The sequence below is a fragment of the Sinohyriopsis cumingii genome, unplaced genomic scaffold (genome assembly GCF_028554795.1).
Source record: "Sinohyriopsis cumingii isolate HCF-2022 unplaced genomic scaffold, ASM2855479v2 utg001292l, whole genome shotgun sequence".
NCBI lineage: Eukaryota > Metazoa > Mollusca > Bivalvia > Unionida > Unionidae > Sinohyriopsis > Sinohyriopsis cumingii.
Window position 1 is genome coordinate 602,288 of NW_028315979.1, and position 24,760 is coordinate 627,047.

The following is a 24,760-nucleotide window of genomic DNA, read 5'->3' on the forward strand; positions in this document are numbered from 1 at the left end:
CAACGCTTTACGTGTTTAAATGATCCGACAAACCGTTGGCTCGCGACAAAAAAAGCCAACCTCTCAAATTATTTTTTTCTCTGTCTTTTTTTCTGACATGCAAGATATAGACGAGAGACGAACTGTTTTTCCGCCCTGGGTTTCAGTACATCAGTTTACAGGGAAACATGAAACTTCCCACCGTTGTGTAAATTGTTGGACATGTTTACTAGAATAAAATTTCTAGGTCCGCCTGTTATATCTATACTGCATCTGCTGTATCCATTAATATTCACATGATATCCATGTTGGTGTGGAAGGAATGCACTATTTTCCATTTGCAAATAGATTCGTCAGAACACGTCAGCATATTAACGTTTCTTAAGTACGAGCGAGAAAGAAAGAAATTAAAAAGCACTGTATATTTAATTTGTGAAAGAAGGAAGGAAATAAAGCAAATGTATACAACGAATTAGAGAGAAAATTTAAAACGAGAAAAGTTTTGAAGAAAACATATTGGATCCGCTTCCTCTGAGGTGACATGCCATGCGGCTTGAATCAAGAAGAATATAAACCTATGCAAATTTTTAATTATGTTCCTGTGTGCCTCATTCTTAAATTTGGCACAAAACTTTATGTATATTATGTGGACTAGAACTGTGCAACAGATGTTATCCGGGACAAACATTTTGTGTTGCCATTTCTCAGCCACAAAATACAGATGGCGCATGATACTGATACATTTCCTATGTTTGAGGCAGGTAAACACTGGTTCATTTGAGGGCAGGTTGGAACAAAGTAGTCTTCTTTCCAATTGGAATATTTGTTTTGCTACTGTGTGAATAATTCAAATATGCTGTTTTCTGCTTTTTCGGATATTTTAAGTACTACACAGTGTAAGTTTGGTTTCACCTTAACTCTGCAGCATTGGATCTGTTCTAGGTCAGAAGGTATGTGTACTGTTGATAATTAACTATATACAAGCTTAAACAGAGTTCAGAAATAATCATAAGAAAACTGCTCAAATCAAAACTATTTGTATGTACTTTTGTAATTAGTACAGAAATCAAGATGGCCCAATGCTTTCTTGACGGTTTTTTTCACACCCGTTGTGTAGGAGAATCAATGCAATGACTTATTCATGACCATAAGTTAGCTTTCCATCTGCACGCTAGACACTTCGGGGATAAATGTAAAACAAAACCCCGAACTTATCAGTCTAGAGAGGCCCTATATGGGGAAGTGTCCATACTGATGCTGACTAGTTTGTTGTTCAGATACAAATCTACTTCACTAAACAAGAGCGAGTGGGGCATCTTGAGTTGGATTTGCATTGTCGTTTTGGATGGCTTTCACTAGCAGGTAGAGGTAATTGTTATGCAGATCGATGTAGTTTCGATGTGTTCCTTGATTTCGAAACTGTGAAGATATGTTTTATGAGACGACACTGTATGGTACTCTACCCAAAGGGTTTCTTGCATCGTGGCATGGCAAACAGATCGAGTTCCGTCTTGAAACATTTGTATTATTCTTTGTGCCGCAAATTTTAATTTTTAATCTAGTAATGATAACATCGAAGGCCCTGATTATTCTGTCTTTCCTTCTTGTCTTATCCGTTAATATTTTTTCTGCATCTCTTTCTGCATCGTTATTGTTGCTGCGCTAAGAAGCTGCTTGGCATGCGTGTGATGTGGTCCAAAAAGTTCATTTCCTGTCTAGATCAACAGTTTTTGCAGCACTCAATAATGGCTGTTTGAAAAAGAGTCGTGAATTAAATGAGTTGCATTTTCTTTGCAAGGGTATGGCATTTCGAACGATGCTATCATTGAACGACGAAAGGTTTAAAGACTAATAGAACAGTACAAAAGACTAATCTTAACATACTCCCCAAACAATTCCTCGTTGTCGAGTTACTCCTCAGTATATGGGATGCAAGTCGCTCGAGAATCGTTTGAAAAAGTGAACCTGTTTAAATCTTTCAATTAATAAGCTAGGTTCGTGTTTTCATCCCGAAATAGCAAATAAACTTGGAAAAACGTTTATAAGCTGCCTTTTGTTTTGGGAAAAATCCGTTATTTGACGATGAGTATCCGCATGCTAGTAGATTAGCAAACGCTTGTTGGTTTTGGAAAGCGTATCGTGAAACGTGGCATTAACTATTTGAAATCGTGTCGACGATATGTCGTGCATTAAAAGAATATTCCGTCTTAAATTTTCATCTCGTTTGGAACTGGCTGTCGATAGTATCTTTATTCATTAAAGCCAGAAGTTATTCGGTCAAACTGTTCTTTTACTTGATTGTCAAGTATTTCTACGAAGAATTTAGTTTGATTCCGAGTGCTATTCAAGACTTGAGTTGGATGAATTATTTCTATCAAAGCTAATTTATTCGGCCTCGTGGTTGAGTTGTGTGGAATGTAGTAAATGACACAAGTTGTTGATAAGAACACATTAAAAATAGTTAACTTGGTAACGTGAAATAAAACTAATCTTTCATATTTCAGTTCGTATCGTTTCAAATAACTAACATTCCAATTGTTCCGTGCGGTTGCGGTGACTGGCGTTCATGTAGCTAGAGGCATGTTTGGGTTAGTAGCAAAGGCAGAAAAACATTTGTCCATGCTGCTCAGTAAGTCAAACAATTTCTGATGCTTTTCTGTAATTGTGATAGCTACTGTTGCGATGCTTTGCGTTTGCAAGTAATGGAAGTCGATAATGATGGCAAAACTGGCGTGATCGATGCTTCTTCATTATTTTTTCGCTTCCTTCTTTGCGGTTTCTGATGGTGATTGGGTCGAGAGCATCTCTGTGATCTTATAATTTCCTTTCTTGTCGAGGATATTAAGTGTCTGCGAGACTGGATGTTGCCTTTGGAGTTGGTCTTTTAGCAAGTGGGGATGAAGCCTTTTAGTATCTCCTCCTTCTATGTCTTTTAATGTTTCCACTTCACCGTGTTCATAGAGCTCTCCGAATATATGCATTGATTTTAAGATTCGCTGATATTAAATCCATAGCAAAGTTGTATATTGACTATGGCATCATCAGTAAAACTGGGTACACGCGGTCATAGTGAGACCGGCTGATATCACAACAAGCTAAAATTGTTGACGGTATCTAAATTAATAGTTGATCAAGTCTATCACATTGTATCGGGGGATATAAGTTCATTGAAATACTAAACGAATTTTCTCACTGTAGGATGTGCGTGGATGGTTGTTGCTAACGCCTAGAAGCAAATAGTGCTCACCTTTGCATTCGTTTGGGGACGCTTTCATCAGCTATCTTTCGTAATGCATTATCTTCTAAACAAAAGTCTGTAACATTGGTAGCGGCAGTGGATGTGGCTTTCCTCGTTGCCGCCGTATTTGCTGCTTTCTTCCATGATCAAAGTATTGAGGGTACTTTGCTGCAGCTTTCTGGTGAAATTGATATATCAATCAAAGATTGTATCTCTCATTCTACTTGAGCTATCTCCTTGATATTAGGAGTATGTGGCAAATGTACTGTTCGCTGGTCGTATGACTGCTGGAAATCTACCCACCGTTTTAAGGAACCAAGATTAATTTTCGCACTTTCATGGACTATTGTTTTGTATGGTTCATATTCCTCGAGAATAATCTGTCATTTTGATTTTAAAAATCTGATTCCATAACTTCCGCATAAGCGGGACCAGCTATCGCATTTTAACACGAAGGTAGCTGTTTAGGCTAGCAATGTGGCTGTCAACATTGGAATAATCCCTACTGACTGAACAAACACTTTTTCATTTTGTCTGATGGAACTTATTTTTTTCAAAATAGAAGAATGTGACGAATTTGTCCTAACTGCTGTTTCTGTGTCTTCGTCGTTGGAACAGATCGTTTAACACGTTCCAACATAAAGTATGGATTATATCTTGGAGTGTTTTGAATGATCTCTTTTCGCATCGGTGTTAGAGCTTTGGTTATCGTAGACAACACATCGCAGTATTTGAAAAAGCATACATATTAATAGCTGTCCTATTATGTTAGTCTTTTGTCAACGATGATGACGATGCCATGGTCTCCTCGGGGGTGGCAGCTTGTGATGGTAAATAAGACAAAAGACGTCCAACTGTTGGCTGGACTACGTACAAACTTTAGCTTATGAAATTGGATTAAACATAGGACGACGAGAAAACGAAGATGTTTGCATTGGACTAAATCGATTGAGATTTTGTTTCCACAGATGTAACACACCTGATATGTTTTTGTTCATAGGCAGTGATACTTTACTCGCAGAGCTGAAGTAAAAAGGAAGAATTAAAAGAATACATAAAAGAAGAAGCAGTTTTTGAAGTGAGTGTCCATTTCGGGAAAGTCTTCAAGAGCTTGGAAGGTACCTTTCTTAAATGGAGTTAACCTGGCATCATCAACAAATAAGGAGAGAACATTAGCGCTAATGATGGTACTAGTGAGGCTGATGCTTGATTAGTGGCTGCTATTCGATGTTTCCGTAGGTACGTGCGCGTTCTTACTGCAATGCGTTGTTTTCTTTTGGTTGTGGATGTGGTCGTCGTCTTTATCACCTTTTTCGTCTTGGCTACTGTTGTGGTTTACTTATTCATTGTATTTATTGATTCTTTATTGGTGGTTGAAGTGGAGACTTTCTTTGTCTTCCTCGTGCATTTATTTTTGGACGGGATGCTACTGCATTGGAATCCCATTTTTATAAAACAATCGTAGACTCTTCCGAAAAATTAGCTGACATCCGGCTTCAAGGTAATTCATGTTTTGGTGCACGTACCAACCGTCGGATCGTCGAGTAGTGTTAATGTCAACTTATGTTTTTCTGAACAAAAATGATGCGTTTGTTTTCAAAACATACTCGTTCCTTTTGTGTGATGCTGCGAGTGTGTTGGTGTGTAAACAATATCACACTTAATCATTTATTTTGTATCTGTGATCTTATGTTTGTGTATGAAAACAAAAATATATCCTACTTTCCCTTTGTATGCGATTGTATGGTCATGTATAAAAAAAATAAACTCCACCACCTGCACCATTCAATGTTGTTTTGCGTGTTTAAACCAAAATTTTACTCCCTCCCTTGATATATATATATATATATATATATATATATATATATATATATATATATATATATATATATATATATATATATGCATGAAAACCAAATAATAGCTTATTCCTTTGTATGAGTGATGATATGTGTGTATTATATGAAAAAGATATCATTCCCTACCCCTCTTTTCTACTTCCTATTTGTTTGTTATTTCATATTTGGTTTTGAGCGACATCCCATCACCTTTAATTGGGCAACTATATTATTGTCTTTATATATGTGTGCTGTTTTAATCCTTAAAATACAAATTTATTGCATTACTTGCATTTTTAAATTATCTGCATATCTCGCTCACACACGCACATGAGCATGCGCACACATGAGCATACACACCGGGTAACATTAATAATATTTGCGAAACATGTCTAATTTGTATTTCATGTGTTCACGCATTAAGTACCTGAAGTTGCGGTTGTAATGGTGCAAACGTTTTGTACCTGTTTTGTCGCAGAATATTTTGTCATGGTCAGCGTGACACGTAACCGTTAAGACTGACATATGACCTAGGCTCGCAATAAATTGGTAGCTTGCGATGGCTAACCTCTCTTGTTGGGTTGGGCGGGCATGAGTTAATTTTAATTAGTGTCCGTTCGGATAACGGTGAGACATATGGTGGATAGTTGCGTCATCAGGGAATATATTTGAATTATGGTATTAGAGAGAGAGAGATCATTTATAAAGTTAGGTCCTATATGGTGCCTAGCTGGAAGCCATATTTTATTGGTTCTAAAGCTTGTTATGTGGTATTTGAGCAAAGAGTGTGTAATAAGTAGATTATGTAGCCATGTTAAATTCCCATAGGGCTCCATACCGTGGGAAAATGTGATTTTAAATTACCATAAGACTCCATCATGGCCAAAATAATGTTAAATTCCAATAGAACCATATAATTCCCCCTATGCCTACTAATGATAGGCAATAGTAATCACCGATTTTTAGAAAACTATAAACAATTAGATCATACAGGAAACCTAATCGATGCACAACGGTAATTCGAGACCACATTGATCTATAATTTAACACCTCGTGTTATTTTATTTGAAATCCCATTCAAAGAACTGGAAAGAGTTCACCCTTTATGCAAATGTCCATAACTTATTCTGCAAACACTAGTTTTGAAAAACATATCGCGAAAACGAGTTTTTCTTGCCAACAGCCCCATCAGAGGGCACGAGAGACCAGATAAGTTCAGTCCTGGTTGAAATCGAACTTTTAATGCCTATTGTATGCAGTCAGCGTCAAACCTTGACAACTCGAATACTCGCTTTCACTCGAATACTCGCTTTCGCTCGAACATTCGCTTTCACTCGAATAATTTGTTCGGTCACGGTTTAAAGGGTATTCATTTATCCGAGACATCACAAACACTGGAATAAAATGTTTTAGACCCGAAGCTCTTTTGAGCATTGTGAAGTTTAGCTGTGTTCAGTCTGGAAAAAAAAAGCCTTTTTAGGCCAGATTGGACAAACAAAAATAGCGCGGTTTCAAATATGATATGATTAACCGGTTCAGTTTGTTTTCATTGAGAAGAATCTTCCCATTTGTCTTGAAGTCTTAACACAAAACTCCTGTAATCATTTGAGAGTTGTGAGATATTTAATATGTATGTAATAGTAACAATGATAATCAGTTAGACATGGAGGCTTAAGCTCAAAGCAGTAGGACCACCAACTTTGCATGTCGTTTATATGTTCTCAAATTATATTTCAGAAATCAAACTAATCTATCATTCTGACATGTTAATAAATTTATTTCTCAAGTGGAGATACCCCAAGTCGTCTCCCTAATGGCCTGCATAAACCAATAAAAGTCTTGGATGTCTTCTTTTGTAAAGATTTTCAGGAGGCATTCATTAAACCGTAGTCGCGAGTCATGGATTTCTGGAAATCTATTATTTCTGTAATATTAGACGATTTTAATGGGATTGATAACGCCGTTTTGCATCAACTCAGGGGAACTAATTGATTTTATTCTCATAAATCTCTCTGACAACTGTGACAAACAATAATCATGATTTTGGTTGGACATAAAATATGAGATCATCCAATCAACGTTCTTATTTCGACAATCTGAATTATGTTACAACAGAAGACGCTATCTCAAGGTTCCAATGAATACAACTTTAAATGTTCCATGAGCTACAACACCCTTAGTTTAGTGCAACTTGAGAAATAAAAAATTTAAAATACGTTTCCTCGTTTAATTTCTGAACCACAAAGTTAGCTCAGATCGTATTGTATATAGAATAAGTGTACCTTAGTGTGTCATTACTTTTAAGAAAATTTGAGACAGGACGGTTTGTGCATTGAAGAAAAATTACTGGTTGTCGCTGTATAGGGGCAGAATAATGACAGTCGTTGTTATGTTACATTGTTAGGAAGGTTGTTTGTTGTTTTACTAAAAAATTCTGAGATTCGAATATGTTATTTAAATGGCATCATAAAATTAGATACTTCCAAAAGATCAAGCACATAAAACGGTGAAACTTCCCTAAACCGGACTTAGGGGAAATAAAATTTCGACATTTATGTCGAGAGTAGCCAGTCTAGAGGGACATAATTACTCGAACGGAACATTGTTCAGCCATTTCCATCAAGTGGAGAAATAACTAGTGGTTGCCTGTTTAAAAACATAATTACATGGATCCGTCTAATAAGTGAGCAAAGATGGTAGATTGAATGAAAATTGCACTTACATGGCAATTTGAAACACTATACATTCGCTTAGTATTTATTACTGCGATGGGTCCACTTCAGTCACCGATTTATTGAGACATATACCGTATGAACTCGCTTATAAGACGAGTCCAACTGCAAACTGCTAAGACCCAGATCTACCGTCACATCATGCGCTGGTAGATTTGGGTCTGTACAGTCTGTTAGGAGTAAGAACAAGCAATATAGAACTTGATCTGCGCATTATGCTACGGCAGGTCATAATCTTTGGGTTTCTTTTAGCAGTTTGACTCGACTTATAAACGAGTAAGTACGGGTTCAAAAAACTATTGTTGATTAGCATCTCGCGTTTCAGTTTTAACATAATTATATCATTGTATCATTAACATTACAAATGACATACGTCTGTTTTAATCATATAACAACACATAAATAAACACATTTAAATCCCTCCAGCAAACGCGACTGATTCGGTAAAGTTTATAAAGTGAGGATTTCTTAGCTACGATCGCACTCCTCCCATATTGAATTTATATTATCAAGATGATTTCATGATCTGGTGGTGGGGATAGAACCAGCACCTTTCTGGTCTCCAGTGGGGCCCCGAGTGGTCTAAAGCGCTCCTCGTTCCGGATCACTGCCATCTCACCTCTGTCTGCGTGGATTCGAGTCTCAGGCTCGGCTAACGTGGGTACGTGAGAAAGCTCAGCAGTAGCTTCTCGTGGGTCGGTGGTTCTTTCCTGGGTTTTCCAGGGTTCTTCCTGCACCGGTTATACTGGCCACCATGGATAGCCTATCGTGTACTCAGAAATGGCGTTAAACCCTACAACAACACAACCACAACAACTTGTCTTCAGTCTAATGCTTTAGCCATTGAGCAACCACCGCTCATAAACTACGGAGTATTGATATAATGAACAGGTATCGACTACACATACTCTGTTTAGTACCTTTAACTGCGTTCAGGGCCGGCCGGATTATCCATAGAGCAAAGTGGGCAAGGTGCTCAGGGACCCCGATGCTCAAGAGGCCCCGTATATTATCGTCTGATTTCACAGGCAGTGTTGTTAATAGTACTGTAACCATATCTATGGAAAGGGCAGGATAGCTAAGGGCCCCTATGTTAGCTGTGCCCAGGGCCCCCAAAGACCTTACTCCGGTCCTGACTGCGTTAACGGTATAAAATTTATTCAATCTTTTCAAATCTGTATCTGCTTTATGCTAAGTAGATCTGACTGGTACCGATAACGGTTCTTGTTGTAGATCTGACTGGTACTGATAACGGTTCTTGTTGTAGATCTGACTGGTACCGATAACGGTTCTTGTTGTAGATCTGACTGGTACCGATAACGGTTCTTGTTGTAGCGAACTTTGGATTTCCAGGTCCACTCATTTTTCATAAGCCTGCATTGCGTGTTAGGTCGAGTTACCGTTATAAATTATATGTTCCGAACAACGTTTATTATTTGTATACATGGGAAAGCCTTAATCTAATTGCTAAATTGAAAGGTCAACATAACATCACCTCATATTGTTGTCTGCCAGATCTCGGCTATGCCAGAGATCTCGATTTGAATCAAATTGTAAATTTCTTCTCTTGAATAGCAAGTGCCAGTAGATATTTTCCCTAAGATCTTAGGATCTGATGGTCGAGATTTCGAAACGACGAAGAGGTGATTTTATGTTATAATACGCACGAAATACCCCGCACGTCGCACAATTACCACGACGAAGATACTGCCGGTCGAACAGTTTTCCACACAAACCGTCGCTAAATTTCAAATTATACTGTCTACAAGCATTTGACATAGCACCCTCTCTACCAGCAACAAGTCGCCCAAATACATCGGCAAAGAAACGCGGCGCTTCCAAACTAAACAAGCTCCCAAACACACTGCGTTGGCTTTAAATCATACCAGGTTACAAAGCAACTCCTGTCTATAAATTCGCCCTTCCATGACAGCTAAGACGTGACGTCAGGAATTGTACCTCTTCTCCCCAGCACCAGTACGATTAACACTCATGATGTCACTCGGTATGTTTCCAAAAGAGTCTGGCACGCCTGCAGGTATCCAAGCCGAATCACAAAGGCTTTAGGTCAGTATGCGACCGAATCAAGTAGCTTGGCGCCAAAGAGTAGACTCTGAACAATATCAAATGGATGACCACAGAAACTCAAAGGTAGATAGTATTACCTTTTTCACAGCACAAACAAATCAGTTTTAAAGATGATAATGCGATAGTCCATCAAGCAATGTTGCTAGTTAATTTTCATGTACGAAGAACGGTCTTTCGGGGATTCTCCAATAAGTACTGATTATCTCAACCTGATTCATCAATCTGTGCATAACGAAAAACCATAGTTGACAATCGCCGATGTTGTTCTGATGCCCAACAGTTTTCAAAGCAAACTGTAACATAAGCTTCTCAACGAAACATGTCTTTAACACGTCAAAAACGCAGTCTTGCACTTCATAATCAGTCGAAAATTCAGGTAGAAAGATCACTCATCTCTATCAAAACCATACGTTACTTAGATCATCAGCGCTCGTACGAAACTGCAACACATTCATCATCATCATCATCATCATCATTAAAAGCTGCATCTTCATATCGACATCACTGCTAAAATACGGGTGATACAGTTGTGTAAATCCATTACCAGCATGCGAACAACCACAGCTGAAAATGTCCGATTTCACTATCACAAATGCTTATACAACAAATCTCCGCTGTCCTACGTGAAGATCTGACGAAGACCGCTTAGGAGTCATGATCTGGTGACCTTTTAATTAGCCAATAGAAATACAGTTTTTAAAAATCTAAAAGTTAATCAAATCGTTCGGTACACATTGATGCTCTTCATCCACACTGCTCAGTCTCCAAACGCGAAGATATAAGGCTTCATCTAAGTGACTGATAAAATTAGCAATTATGATAATAACATAGGTTACCAGAACATGGCCCCTAAGTGGTCGCTGTCCGATATTCATGTATGCCAGTGGAGATCTAATTTTAATCAGTTGGCGAAATCCACTAATCTGATCTTTAACAAATATTGCGTCATTTTTGACTGATTCTCTAAAAGCACACAACCAACACAGATTTTCTTAAATTTTGTTCAAAGCAACAAATAAAATAGTCCTGCCCAATGCTGACGGAAGTTAATACTGCATATGATTAAGCGTAACAAAAATTACCAATAGAAAGAAAAAAATAGGCATTTGCATTTACAATTATAAAGAATATTTTTAAAAAAATACAACAACCCTAGGTCACGAAGTTGTCTGTATTATCCATGCGACTTTGCCAATTCAATCCGTTTCACAGCGTTCGGCCGTCCTTATGCAAACAGTTCAAGAGCCAAATAAATTATGGTGGTTACCAACACGTATACATTGAAATACCTCCAGAATTTATGTTAAGAAACTGAAGAAGATATATTTTACGAAACTAATCTATTCTACCATAAAATCTCGTAATGCTGTTCACTATGAGGCCTGCTCCTTGTATAAGTGGCTAAATACTCAGCTTGAGAAATGTCTCCCCCACAACGACTCACAATAATGAAACAAATTATCATTTAAATCTAAGCTCCTAACCGGAGACGTAAATACATGAAGCACATATCTTATATATATATATATATATATATATATATATATATATATATATATATATATATATATATATATATATATATATCCTAATTTAACACTACTCCTAACCATAATATTCTTTATAAAACATTCTCTCTCTCTCTCTCTCTCTCTCTCTCTCTCTCTCTCTCTCTCTCTCGGTGGTCAGTAGTCTGGCGAACAGAGTCAGGCAGACAAGAGAGAAAACAATGTAAGCAGAGGGGATTTCGATCGGTGGGTGTTGATATTTTCTGGTATATATATATATATATATATATATATATATATATATATATATATATATATATATATATATATATATATATATAATCAGAATTCATGACGAATCATGCATCTGCAACTCTTGTCTTAGCTGACTGATTTTCGAACCGAGTTAAAATTTCAGACAAAAAAATGTGAATATACAGCAGAAATGGGTCAAAAAAAGATTGTAAACCTTTTATGTCTCAAATGAATAATGAAGCTTCTACTCCAATACAGAAACAGAAGGACGAAACTATCCTTGTATTTTTCGTGTTTTATTAAAGAGAGCTGTAACACGAGAACAATAAACCGTATGCCTCATGACATTCAGATTATTAATGGATAATATTTTCAAGGTATATCGAGTGTAGATTTTCTTTTGATAGTTTACATTACACTCTAATTACACAAAGTATGAGTATTTGATTGGAAAATAGGTCGAGTTCAAAATAATAATGGTCACACAAGGAGCATATTAATTATATCAGACCTCTCCAGGCTTTAACTCCTGGATGGTGACAGAGAAAGCCCAACGCGAGAAGTACAGCTTTATTACAACGACACATACCACAAAACCGTTAATAGTGATTTTTAACATGTTCCTTACATGTTCATGACTTTTATATTTTTCAGGGATGGCTGGATTAGCCCTTAACATATGATATAAATATGGTCATAAAATCTATATTTTACGCCCATGGCTCCTTTAAACAGCCATTTTGAAATACCAAGTAAATGAATATTTAATCATCAAGTCAGATATACTTTGAGGTACACATCCACTAAAGGCCAATTAACCCAGATTTGAGGCAATTGCACCGAACTTTATAATTTATTCTCGAAATTTACTAAGAGAAATTTCTTAAGATTTCTTATCAGTAAAATCTACAAAATGTAGTATATAAACTCAAGAAACCATTGCAGAGATAATTTCACATCCGAGTGGAAGAGAGATGCACGTTATATATAACATATAGGGGTGACACAATAAATTATATGTATAGCTCTGAATAGAGATATGTGGTCACTAGACTTTTACATAGTAAAACTGTAGAAACAAAATCGACCGAGACAGTAAACTAGACTCATAAAATATGACATCTGTTGTATGCCTAGAGAAACACATAAAACATTTTTGCTGATTTGTATCACAGCGATGTTATCATGAAAATGAATATATGATACTAAATAGACTTCATTTTATGAAGTGTGTATGCTTCTATCTTTCTTAGCGGTTGAAGCGAGGGACATTTAATAATAGTATCGCTTATAAGACAAGTCCACCTGCAAACTGCCCAGATCCAAATCTGTTGTCGCATAATGCGCAAGGAGATCATAATCTGTGCAGTTTGTTAGAAGTAATTGGTAGAACAAACAACTTAGACCCCGCAGCCGCTTTATGCTGCTGCAGATTACGATCTATGTACTTTGCAGTTTGACTCGACTTATAGGCGAGTATTTACGAAACGTCGCAACGGAAAGAATTTAAGAGAAATATGCGGTGCGACAGCTTTTTCTGCGCTACACTAGTGATTAATCTTACCATCAGGACCCATGGACTCTGTTTTTAAAGATATACTAAGATTTGTAATGATTTTTTACATTTCATGTTGCACTCGACTTATAGGCGAGTATATTGGTATGTCTATATAATCTGCATTGTTTGTTTGTTGTTGTTTTTTTAAATACTTTTTATCTCATTATATGCAATCGGTTATGTAAAATTGTAATTTTGTAGCTAATAGCTAACGTGTCCAAAATCAAGTTCATTTTCTACCTGACTTCAATCATTGATTTTTTTTATTCTGGAACGAATTAACACATAGCTAATATTCGCTCTCTGAGTATGGGTTTAACATTAGGATAATTATTAATAGAAGTAAAATATTTTTATCTTAGTCGAAGTCAAGGACATTGTGCTTACTATGTTTTTTATTATAATTTTAGTATTAAACCTTATATTTATAAGCAAGATTTTATCCTGTAAACATTTGACACCTTCCAGAATAAAATGTTCCGTTAGGCAATTGTTTGTTGCTGTTGTTGTTGTTTATTGTGGGTTTTTTTTGAAAATGTTAATTGTGACCTTTTCTTCCTTTTCTTGAAATTATTTATTCGTGATGCAAGAGCTGAGCAAAATCCGTTTATGATTGTTGTGTCCAGTATTTCATTTGGGCTGGAATTTATTTATTCAAATTATATAATTCAAGTTATTCTTCTCTGGAAATACAAAATGTCCAGAAATAACATTCTAAGTAATAGAGACTTGGATTCATGGTGAAATTTCAAATAAGAATATATTCTTGGATTGTTGCAATTCAATAAAAAGACTGTCGGTACATCACCACTAAACGGGCACATCAGCACTCCCAGTCATGAATCATTATGACTTTTTAGAAATTCTAGGATTATTTGGGATTTGTTTCTCAATATTGTAAGTTCTTGTTACATTTCTCACTTTGTATTATAAAGAAAATAAATTATTTATTGAATTTTACAAAGTTTGTTGCTTCTCACTCTTTTCTATTAACTATTTTAAGACCATGGAGTCGTAATAATATATCGTATTGAACTGGAAGAAAGTGTTCTCAACAGAATAAATTATTACATATATAAATTGAAACCTTAATATTTTAAAGAAAAATAGTAGATGCAAAGTGTGTGTGTGTGTGGTAGATGCAAAGTGTGTGTGTGTGTGTGTGTGTGTGTGTGATTTGGATTTTTAACGTAGCTTTAAAAAAAAATTCATCAGTCATAATCGCTAAGATCTCTGCACTGTGGCAGTTAATAGTGATATCTAGCACTGGGGCATCATGCCGCAGACATGTAGCATGATGTCCCACCCGGTCACATTAAATGAATGCAAAGATAACAAAATGTACATGAGGTGAAAAGGAGAGGAAGCAGTAACCTTTGATTGTTACACACTTTGTTATACTGTATGAACCCGCTATACGCCGAGTCTGACTGCAAACAACATAGATCCTGATCTGTCGTAGCATAATGCGCCTGCAGATCAGGGTCTATGATGTTCAAATAGCTACCCCTAACAAATTGCGCAGACCCAAGAATGCGTCGGAAGATCGGGGTCAGTGACGCTTGCAGTTGGACTCGACTTATAAGCAAGTACACAGCGAAAGTAGCGTTATTTATTCTAAGAATAGTAGCCGCAAGAGCTAGTCAACAAATTGTTATTGATGGCATTTATTTGTTTATCAATTATTTGTCTGTTGTTGTCTGTCTGTCTGTCAGTTTGTCTATCTGATGTTAATGATGACGATGATGATATGATGGTGCCGATGATTACTTGACACTGCAAGCTTTAGATTTTTATTGAAATGGAAACGTTGAAATATCTGACGGAAGAAAAAAATCCGACGCCGAAAATTGGAATTGTAAAGCTCCGCACTTTTGGCTAAATCGTTCAGAGCAGAAAATACATACATTCTATCTTAGGATTGATGACACAAAGTCATAAAACTTATAATAAATTCCTCAAATTTAAGACGCATATAAATGATACATTGTAGTTACGAATCATTTAGTATTAGTCCTTTAAGCATTAAGATGAAAAACGGTGTAAGATTTTTGATCAATCCTTTCGAGATGAAACTGATGGGCCAGAGGGCAGAGTCGGGTGGGTGAAAAAGTAATAAAAGCTTTATGGTGGAAGATATTTCATTTTCCTTATGACAGTGCGTTTATTTACCACTATGAACTTGCAAAATGATCTCTCAATAACTACTTGCAATATTCGTTTTAAAATGTTTGAGCACAAAAACATTTTGGTACAGCGAGTACGCTGAACGTTTACAGAAATATCCAGGTATGTGAAGTGTCACCAATCGTAACTCGAGGGTCGCAATTTCGAAACTGTTCATCAGAAAAATTATCTATAAACAGTCCTTCCATTCTTTACAAAATAATATCAACTTAAATGTCAGAAACCCTATACGTATGTCAATGAAATGTAAACTTTGTATTAGTTTCGAAAATTTAACTGTTACAAAATTATGTCTGTATCACTTCAGTATTTAGGACATCAGATATACTTCAAGAGGAAAATAGAAACGAACGTACGTCACCTATATTGCTTTCTCTCATGCAATAAGTAAATAACTTAAATGAAAAAAGGATGATAAAACTAGCTTATGGTAACCAAGGTTGGGCACATTTAACTCCTGATACATAAAGGGTCTCTTCAGGTTCACGGTCAAAATATCACATTTACTGTCTATGCTAAAAAGAGAATTTTAGATCAATAGGGTTTTTTAATTTCCCTTTCACCTAAATTAGCATAATTAAGTACACAAGTCATTGTAGTAGCAGTAGTGATATTGTTATTATTGGTGCTGTAACAGTACACGGATTTGCGGTAAACGAAGTAGTAATACCAACAGTTGTTGATATTATTGTTGTGGCTGCTAATAATAATTCAAACAACACATTTTTGGACGGCAGATCAGGGTGCATCCTGCCTGCAGTTTGATCAAACTTATAAGCGAGCATATAATGTAGCATTGTGGAAAACGTAGTCAGAGACCAGGAAAAAGCACTCGTCCACTCGTCCAGATCGGGTAAAAAGTGTGTACGTGAAAAATTTAATGTTGTTACGTACTCATCCCGGAAGACGCAGCATCGCATATGGAAAATAAAATCTGAATGCATTTTCTAACCTCAAAAACTCCGACGTTTAACATCACTTAACGTTTCATTTGGGTTGCGTCAGTCATAAATAACTTATGCCTTCTCTACCTACTTATCAGTCAACAACATGTTGCAAAGATATGGTGCCGAATACTTGACACTAAAATTAGTAAGTATTGTGAACAATTTATGTTGCTGTTTCACACTTAGCCATCGATTTCTTATTCATGTCTGCATTTACAATGACACTTGAAAGTAATGCAGGCGTCGTTTTTTTAATATGGAGGAAGATTCGCTTTCTATTAGCTGTCAAATTTTTTTAGGAGTCAGACACCTGGCAAGTTAGGAGACAAAGAATGTAAAATCTGTAATTTTTCATATGGCCGGGCAATGTTACATTGGTCAAATTATGCGGCTAGTTTCAGGGCTAAAGCTTTATTGTTATATTGTCGTGCTAAAGGGAAGGTGCCAGCAAATAATTTTATACTCACGTAATTACTTTTCACAAAAATAAATTTTCCAACTTACATATGAAATAAGTGTTTTAATTGTCTCAGGCGATTCTCACCAACTTTCGCACAATGGATTTTGTTGTAATCTACTTCTAAAGCAAATACTGTCAAAACAACAGCTGACTGGTCGAAATCTAGTTGGCGTAATGACAGAATTGTTTCAGTTCTCTTGGTCAATGTGTAATCTTCCACTTCATGGCGCCCGTCTGCAGCTCTCTAGAATGAATTGACCAGTATGGATCATTTAGTACGAAAAATGGTGGAAATTGAAACTGTTCTTTCTTTTGAATGCAAGCTACTGACAGCTGTCTTGAGAAACGTAATTATATACTTACATAAATATATGTTGCCGTCTTTATTTCGCCGTGACAGTGTATTAATAAAGTCAAACAACCTTGAAAATCCTTGTAATCTGGAAGCAAACGTAACAATTTCTAACCGTATGAGAGTCATATAATTTTGACATTCTCCGCCCCTTAACGATTCCAATATCTAACTCATAAACACGCGTCATATCTCATTAAGAAAACAACTTATCACACTCAGAATACTTAAAGGTTTAATTATTCCAGACTCTCAAAAAATGTTCCTAAAACATTTTGAAAAGTTATAAAAACCGTTTTGCATTATTCCATCACTTATAGATACAATAGGTACAACAAACCATCCTTCGTTTTGCATCTATGATTTAAAAAGAAAAGGCTAACTTATTAAACGATTATTTCACCTCAGTTTCAGCTATTGGTGATTGTAATGTTCCTCTTCCTATTTTTTCAAAAAATGATTGTCTGATACCCGAAACGAAATTACTAGTACTGAAAAAGAAATAAAAGATATCATTAATTAATTTCTGTCAGTAAGGCGACTGGGCCTGATGGCGTAAGCCATAGAATATTTAAAAGCGTCAGTGAAGCAATAGCAGCACCACTTTCAATGCTTTAATAGTCGAACGTTGCAGGAAAATACATTTCCAGTTATCATTCCTGAAAAAGGTGATCCACACGAGGTTGCCAATTTTGGACCATTATCTTTACTTAGCTGTTTCGCAAACAATCTTCGAAAGATGCATTTTAAACAAGTATATAATTGCTTTCATGAATGCCATCTTTTTTATAAGTATCAATCAGGATTCCTTACCTGGTCACTTAACTTTTTCAGCTTACTGAAATGTATGATAGTACATGCAATTCATTAGAACAATCTCAAAATGCGTGTATTTTATTTTGTAATCTATCAAAAGCTTTTGATAGGGTCTGGCACAGAGGCATATTATCTAAATTGTTTCTGGTGAAAAATGATTTGAAAGTTATTTAAGAAACAAACGGTCCTTTTGCATGATAATTATTAACGGGAAATGATTATAAATGCCGGTGTGCTACAAGGATCCGTGCTTGGACCACTCTTGTTTTTAATGTATGCAAACTCTCTCATTCGTCTTTTGCAGACGTGGCATCTCTGCCTTATTCATAGCCTTATTGTGCTGAAATAGAGCTAGTCTTGAATAATGATCTAAAAAACTACATAATTAGTCCAAGCAATAGCTCTTAAAGTTTAATCCAGAAGAAACAGTAGCTATATTTTTCACAAACAAAAACGTAACAAATAATCCTGAATTTCTTTTTGGTAATATTGAACTTAAATATGTGGATTATCATTGACATCTAGGATTATTACTTTCAGCAAATATCAAATGAACTTGTCACATTTATATCATTTTAAAACAGAATCATCAACCAATTTTCGAAAACCAAAATACAGTCTTAGCAGGCAAATTTTATCAACCACTGTATATAACTTTTATCAGTCCTATCTTGGAATATGACAGCGTTGTCTGACACGGATGCACGTTGGTCGATTCAGAAAAAAAAGGAAAAAATACAGCTTCATGCGGCAAGAATAGCTACATGACTTGCAAAATACACTAGTAGGCAATCTTTCTATTTTGAAACAGGATTGGAAAGCCTGCAGTCTAGAAGAAAAAGACAAAAATTATCAACACTCTACAACATTAAAATGAGCCAAACTACAGACTATCTCATTGAATTACTCCCTCCTTTTGTGTCCGTACAGAAAAATTATAACCTTCGACGTTCAAATAATATAGTCATTTGCACTTTCGGCTAAATTCTAACCAATCATATTTTACACCTTCAACGGTATCTTTGTGGAAAAATATCGAACAGGATACTCAGTATAGCATGTCTTACGGTGCTTTGAAAAAGTGTTTATGTCCATATATTGTATATAGCAAAATGACATGTTTTCTTAATCGAACGCTCGATAGTATCCATACTGAATTACGACATAATGTAAGTTCATTAAAAGCTGATATTTACCGCTTTCATTTTACTGACGCCCCTTTTTGTTCCTGCGATAGGATCGAAACCACCAGACATTTCTTCATGTCTCTCCCAAGTAGATTGACAACAACTGAATAAAAGACAAAATTACTTTCAATTAGTTTCATATGAAACTATTATTAGCTTAGAATTGCTGCTTTGCAAAGGGCGATGCGAATGAAACATAGAATGTTTGATCATGTGTACAAATAAATAACTGATACAGGAAGATCGATTTCAATAACTTTCGCAAATCGTGATTACTGTCATTGTGCCTGCCTTTTCTCTTCCCCCCCCCCCCCATTTCTCCAGTCATTTTTCATTATTATTATGTTTATCATGTTGAATATGTTGTAATACTTTTATCATGTAGGGGGAGGGCTAATTTAAGTTGTTATAACTTGTGCCCAGTCCCATTGTATTCTATTGTGACAATAATCTGTTTAAACAAAAACTGTATTCCATCACTTGCTTTCTATTTACATTTTCTAAAAAATACGTGTTTTATACTTTGCTTTTTGTTTGCCTCTACGAAGTAGCAGCAATCACCAAAATATAGAGGTCGAGGCCGCTAATATGTAGGTACGTACTATTCTTTCAGAACAGTAGTCAACTTGATGTTTCTGTACCACAAAAGGGGCTAATTATATTTCTCTTTGTACTTTAATTGCGTGTGTATATTTATTTACCCATTCATAAAAGGTATTCATTCATAAAATATCTACCTGTGATCGTTGCAGGGAACATTCTCTCACCTGTGGTAAATTTTGATGGGTATCTTGTCATTAATTTGATATATATCTCCTGGTTCCAAAAGAACGTGTCAGAAACGTAATAGCACCCAGTTAATTGTACAACGGCGCCTTTATATCTCATAACGTACGTTACACTATTCTAAAGATAGCATCACGAGACTCGAACTAGTTTTGTTTCTCCTTTTTTCCGGGGGGGGGGGACACTGTATATTCTTGAATGACTTTATTGTATATTTAGCTCTGATTTTCGTCAATAATGTCTGAAACAATTATGAGAGAAGAAACGAACTACATGTACACATTCGTAAGATCTTTCCAAGTTTTTTTTTTAAAGTACATACCCTTCTAGTTACCTGGTCCAAATTGGAACAGAAAATTAGTTTTTAAATAGTTCATGTAATGTCCTTACAGAATACAAACAATCTACTTTCATTTTATTAATTTAGGTCAGTTCAAAAGTAGCAAGGTATGACACCAATATGGAATTAGCTGATAAGTTTTCTTCCCAAGATACAGATAAAAGGTTTTGATAAAGGTTTCTTTTTTCTTTATCTTTTCAAAGGCAAAACAACTTACAGGTTTTTTTTTTCTTCCTGAAAAATACTGATCTATCATTGCTTATATAGATTACCAATTACCTGTACAAGCGTATTATTTTCTGAATAAACATAATTGATAGTAATGTAAAATAAGATAACATTGGTGTGTTGTTGTTGGTAGACTGTAAAAAGAGATACGGTTTGAATGCTAGAAAGATCTAAGCCAATACTGACTAGTATAACCGTACTCCTCAGGTGAAGGACTATAATGATTTGTAATCACTGTCGTGTGTGAGTGCGTGCGTGCGTGCGTGCGTGTGTATATGTGTGTGTGTGTGTGTGTGATAACGGTGTCTCTTTAATTGTTTTCTTTCCTGTGAACGTCTTTCGTTCCATCAGTACAAAGCGATGGAAAGGTACAAGTCTATGCTCTTGTGTATTGATATACATACAGTACATCAAACAGACCCTTCAATGACACAAGACAGTGAAAAACAGACATACTGTACCAATGTACTAATGTAGTGCATTAAAACTTTAGCGTTCTCACATCTTATGAACTTTAGTGAAAAACAGACATCCTGTACCAATGTACTAATGTAGTACATTAAAACATTAGCTTTCTCACATCTTTTGAACTTAGCGAAAAATAGACATCCTGTACCAAAGTTCTAATGTAGTCCTTTAAAACTTTATCGTTCTCACATCTTATGAACTTTAGCTAAGATTAGTATTAGCACGTGACTAATTAAAGAAGACAACAATTAATAATATTAACATAAAAGTCGTCGGCGCTATTACTTTTAACGTGCCAATATTACCGCTTATAAGACGAGTCAAACTGTAAACAACAAAGATCCTAACGTGAAGTAACATAATGCGTCTGCAGATGAGGGTCTATATTGTTTGTTCTATAGATTGCTCCTAACAAACTGCATAGACCCAGATTTGCCGACCATTATGCAACAGCAGATCTGGGTCTGCGCAGTTTGCAGCTGGACTCGACTTATAAGCGAGTATGTACGATACAGTGAAATAATCTCAAGTCCAAAATCCTGCTGAAAACGGTAACAATCTTCGTAGTCAAAGAAAGTATTTTACTCCCAAATCAAGTGTTGTGAAGTTACAGATTTTATGAGGCCTTCTTTATTGATTTTGTTTTCACCTGTGTGTTAAACTGATTGGTAAATTAACCGATTCATTTGGTTGCTCTTTCACTAGTCCATTCATTAAATTCATAGTAAATATTAATTCATTAATTTATTCATTTACTCGATCACTTTTTGTCCGTTGTTTCATTCCTTATTCATAACTGATTTATCATTCCCATGAGCGCTGCGGTTATTATTATTATTATTATTACTGCTGGTTTTTTTTCTGTTTTCGAATTGATGTTGTGTTTTTCTCAAAGTGTATTTTTTATTCTTCAAAAGTTAGGACCAGTTTCAAAATAAGACTGCTAAAAAGTGTAAATGTTTACATACGTGTACATTGCATCGAACTACATGTACATTTTATCGGTATGTTTTGTACATGTGACTGAGTAGGGAGCTTTTCAACGAATTTAGTTTGTAATTCAGGATACACAAAAGCCTGCAACCAAGTTTTTCATGTTTCTAAACTTTGACCTTTGTAGGGGACTGGCTTGGGGATGAGATGGGTCTCCTTTCAACAGAGCGTTTAGAACAGGCGAGAACTCCGTCCGGCAGTGATTTTTTCCCCTGACACTATCAGAATTTAGCTCTGTGGAAAAACATGATATTGGCCGCCTCCTAGAGAGCACGTGCTGGGCGGAAGAAACGGACAAGGATTCAATTGTCACGCGCATACTTCAGATGAATTAATCACTTCCTGTTATCAAAATGAATGCAGGCATAGCATCTTAAGACCACTTTGTTTAATGCGTTTTATGTGTCTTGATGTCCAGGGTGTAGATTAAATCCTTTTCATTATTAATCGCTATCTTATTGTTCGTCAGAATTATTTACATAGCATCACAGAATGTATATACCTGTGATAAAAGATATTGGCGTTCAAGTGATACTTCCCATATGTGGGTGAAGAGTAAAATGTCGAATAAATTTTAGCCAGCTCAATAGGGTTGTTGGGCTTACGAATTCGAAACTTCTCACGATTTCAGTTTTAATGCCACTTTCTACTCAGTTCAACACAATTTTGAAATGACTGAGGTCATAAACATGACTTCGGAAAGCCGGATCACAACGACTCTGAAGAAGGAAGTCAAAATGCTGTTGAAAGTCGTTAACCAGATCATCGTGCAGGTTTAATATAACGAACTCGTTCATTTAAAAAGAAGAAGAAAGAAAAAAAATCTGAAAGTGCACACATCACTGAGGGTCGACATACATTATATTTGTCAACCCAAAAACTAATCTCATCTTTCTTTTAATAAACCAACTTTATATTTCCATCAAATTAAACTTTTAGCAAACAAACATTACATACATGACTTTACGCTGCTTTTATTGCATTTTGGAATCCCTGTATGGTGTTTCTACACGGCATTCTATTGTATGGTGACTGGAAATCCAGGCACATAGCATTGTCCGCTCATAACGTAGTCGACCCGTAACAAAGTCTGCCCATACAGATTTCATTAGGAAATCTCCTCATAACATACTCGGCAGTGGCGTCTCTAGGGTTGGTGTCACCAAGTGCGGTAACTCATGGTGTCACCCCATGGACCTACTTCCTGCACAAAATTTAATTTTTTTTTATAGACAGTCATTTGCGGTAACTCATGGTGTCACCCCCATGGACAAACTTCCTGCACAAAAATTCAATTTTTTTTATACACGATCATTTTGGTGTCACCGGTGCGGTCCGCATCCCCCGCACCCCCACCCCGATTACTGAGTCAGCCCACAGCAAAGTCGGCCTTATCTTTGATCTTGCATGGCTTCATAACACTTGTTATTAACAATAAATAGCATGAAATTTATTGTTATTGATGACGGAAATAAAAAGTAAAAATATCGCATGTTTTAATTTTGCTCGTCAACTGCTTACTCTTTGAGCTAATTAACGTATATGTCAACGTGGTCAAGTAGACCTATTTACTCAGGTTCAACTAAATATTACTTATTGTTCTACTAATAGAGATTATATTTTAACCAAGTCAATTTAATCCTGATTGTTGAATGCTCGGCACCTTAAATGTGATCCAAAAATTTCCAGACGAAACTTTTTCATCGTATATATGCACTGGTCACATTAGGGGCTTTATAATGGGAAAATATAAACTTTAATAAAATGTCTTCAGGATATAATGAGATAATAAGAGTGTCTCTGCTTATTTTCATTTGGCCTATAGTTAATACAGTACATGCACTGGACTCCTTCGATTGGCTCCCGCCATTGATACAAAAGTTCATCACCTACGTAGGACTAACAGTTACAGGCCTAGCGGTCAATGCTTCCCAATAATTACTGTTATCGGACTGCCAGATAGAAATGTGAGACGAGTTATATCTTTTGTTTGTCAAACACCGCCTTAGCGGTTATCATGAATGTAAACAGTCCCTACACTCAGTATGTCTGTTTGTCTGTCTCTGTAATTTTCTTAAAGTAATTCGATACTCTTGTAATATGCTTGAACATAATTAAACTGTTATTTATTGGGTTATTAGTCATGGCAGAAAAATGAACATAACATATTGCCTATATACCGTCATGCTAATTGTGTCATTGGCTTACATAATTATTTCAACCGAAAACCGCCGTCTTATTTGCCCATCCTCCGAGCGTAAATGGTTTATATAAATTAATTTCGTCAAATATCAGACGATCTCTACTAACCAGTGTGTCTGATCTGAATATAATCAATACACCGGATAAATCACATTTATAAAGTCATATCTCATAACACGTAGCAAATTACTTTAATTTGCGCCGGATATATTACATTTATATGGTCATAAAAATTTGCAAATCACCATAATATACAATGGGTCAATCATTAACAGATGACCATACGAATCAAGCATAATGCTGAGGACATGCCCCGGTGTACCGAATGGTCTAATGCTCTGGCCTTTACCGATCGCTGCCATCTCACGTTCGTCTGCCTGGGTTCGAGTTTCGGTCTCGGCCAATACAGGCATGCGAGAAAGCTTGTTAGTAGCTTTCCGTGGGTCGGTGATTCCTACTTGGGTTTTCCAGGGTTCTTACTCCATCAGATATACTGGCCGACATGGATGAAAATGACTTTAAACAAAACAACAATATAATGTTGAGGAAAGACTGGCCCGCAAATGGCGTGGTTCTTTTCCCAAAGCGAGTGAGGGTT

The 24,760-nt window shown here is 36.1% G+C and overlaps 1 long non-coding RNA gene across 1 annotated transcript; it reads left to right on the forward strand.

The window, feature by feature from the left end:
- The first annotated feature begins 589 nt into the window (after nucleotides 1-589).
- LOC149772677 (uncharacterized) lies at nucleotides 590-22,407 on the forward strand. The gene is made up of 2 exons (XR_016417621.1): nucleotides 590-929; nucleotides 22,088-22,407. It is a non-coding gene; the product is annotated as an uncharacterized LOC149772677 (long non-coding RNA).
- The last annotated feature ends 2,353 nt before the right edge of the window (nucleotides 22,408-24,760 follow it).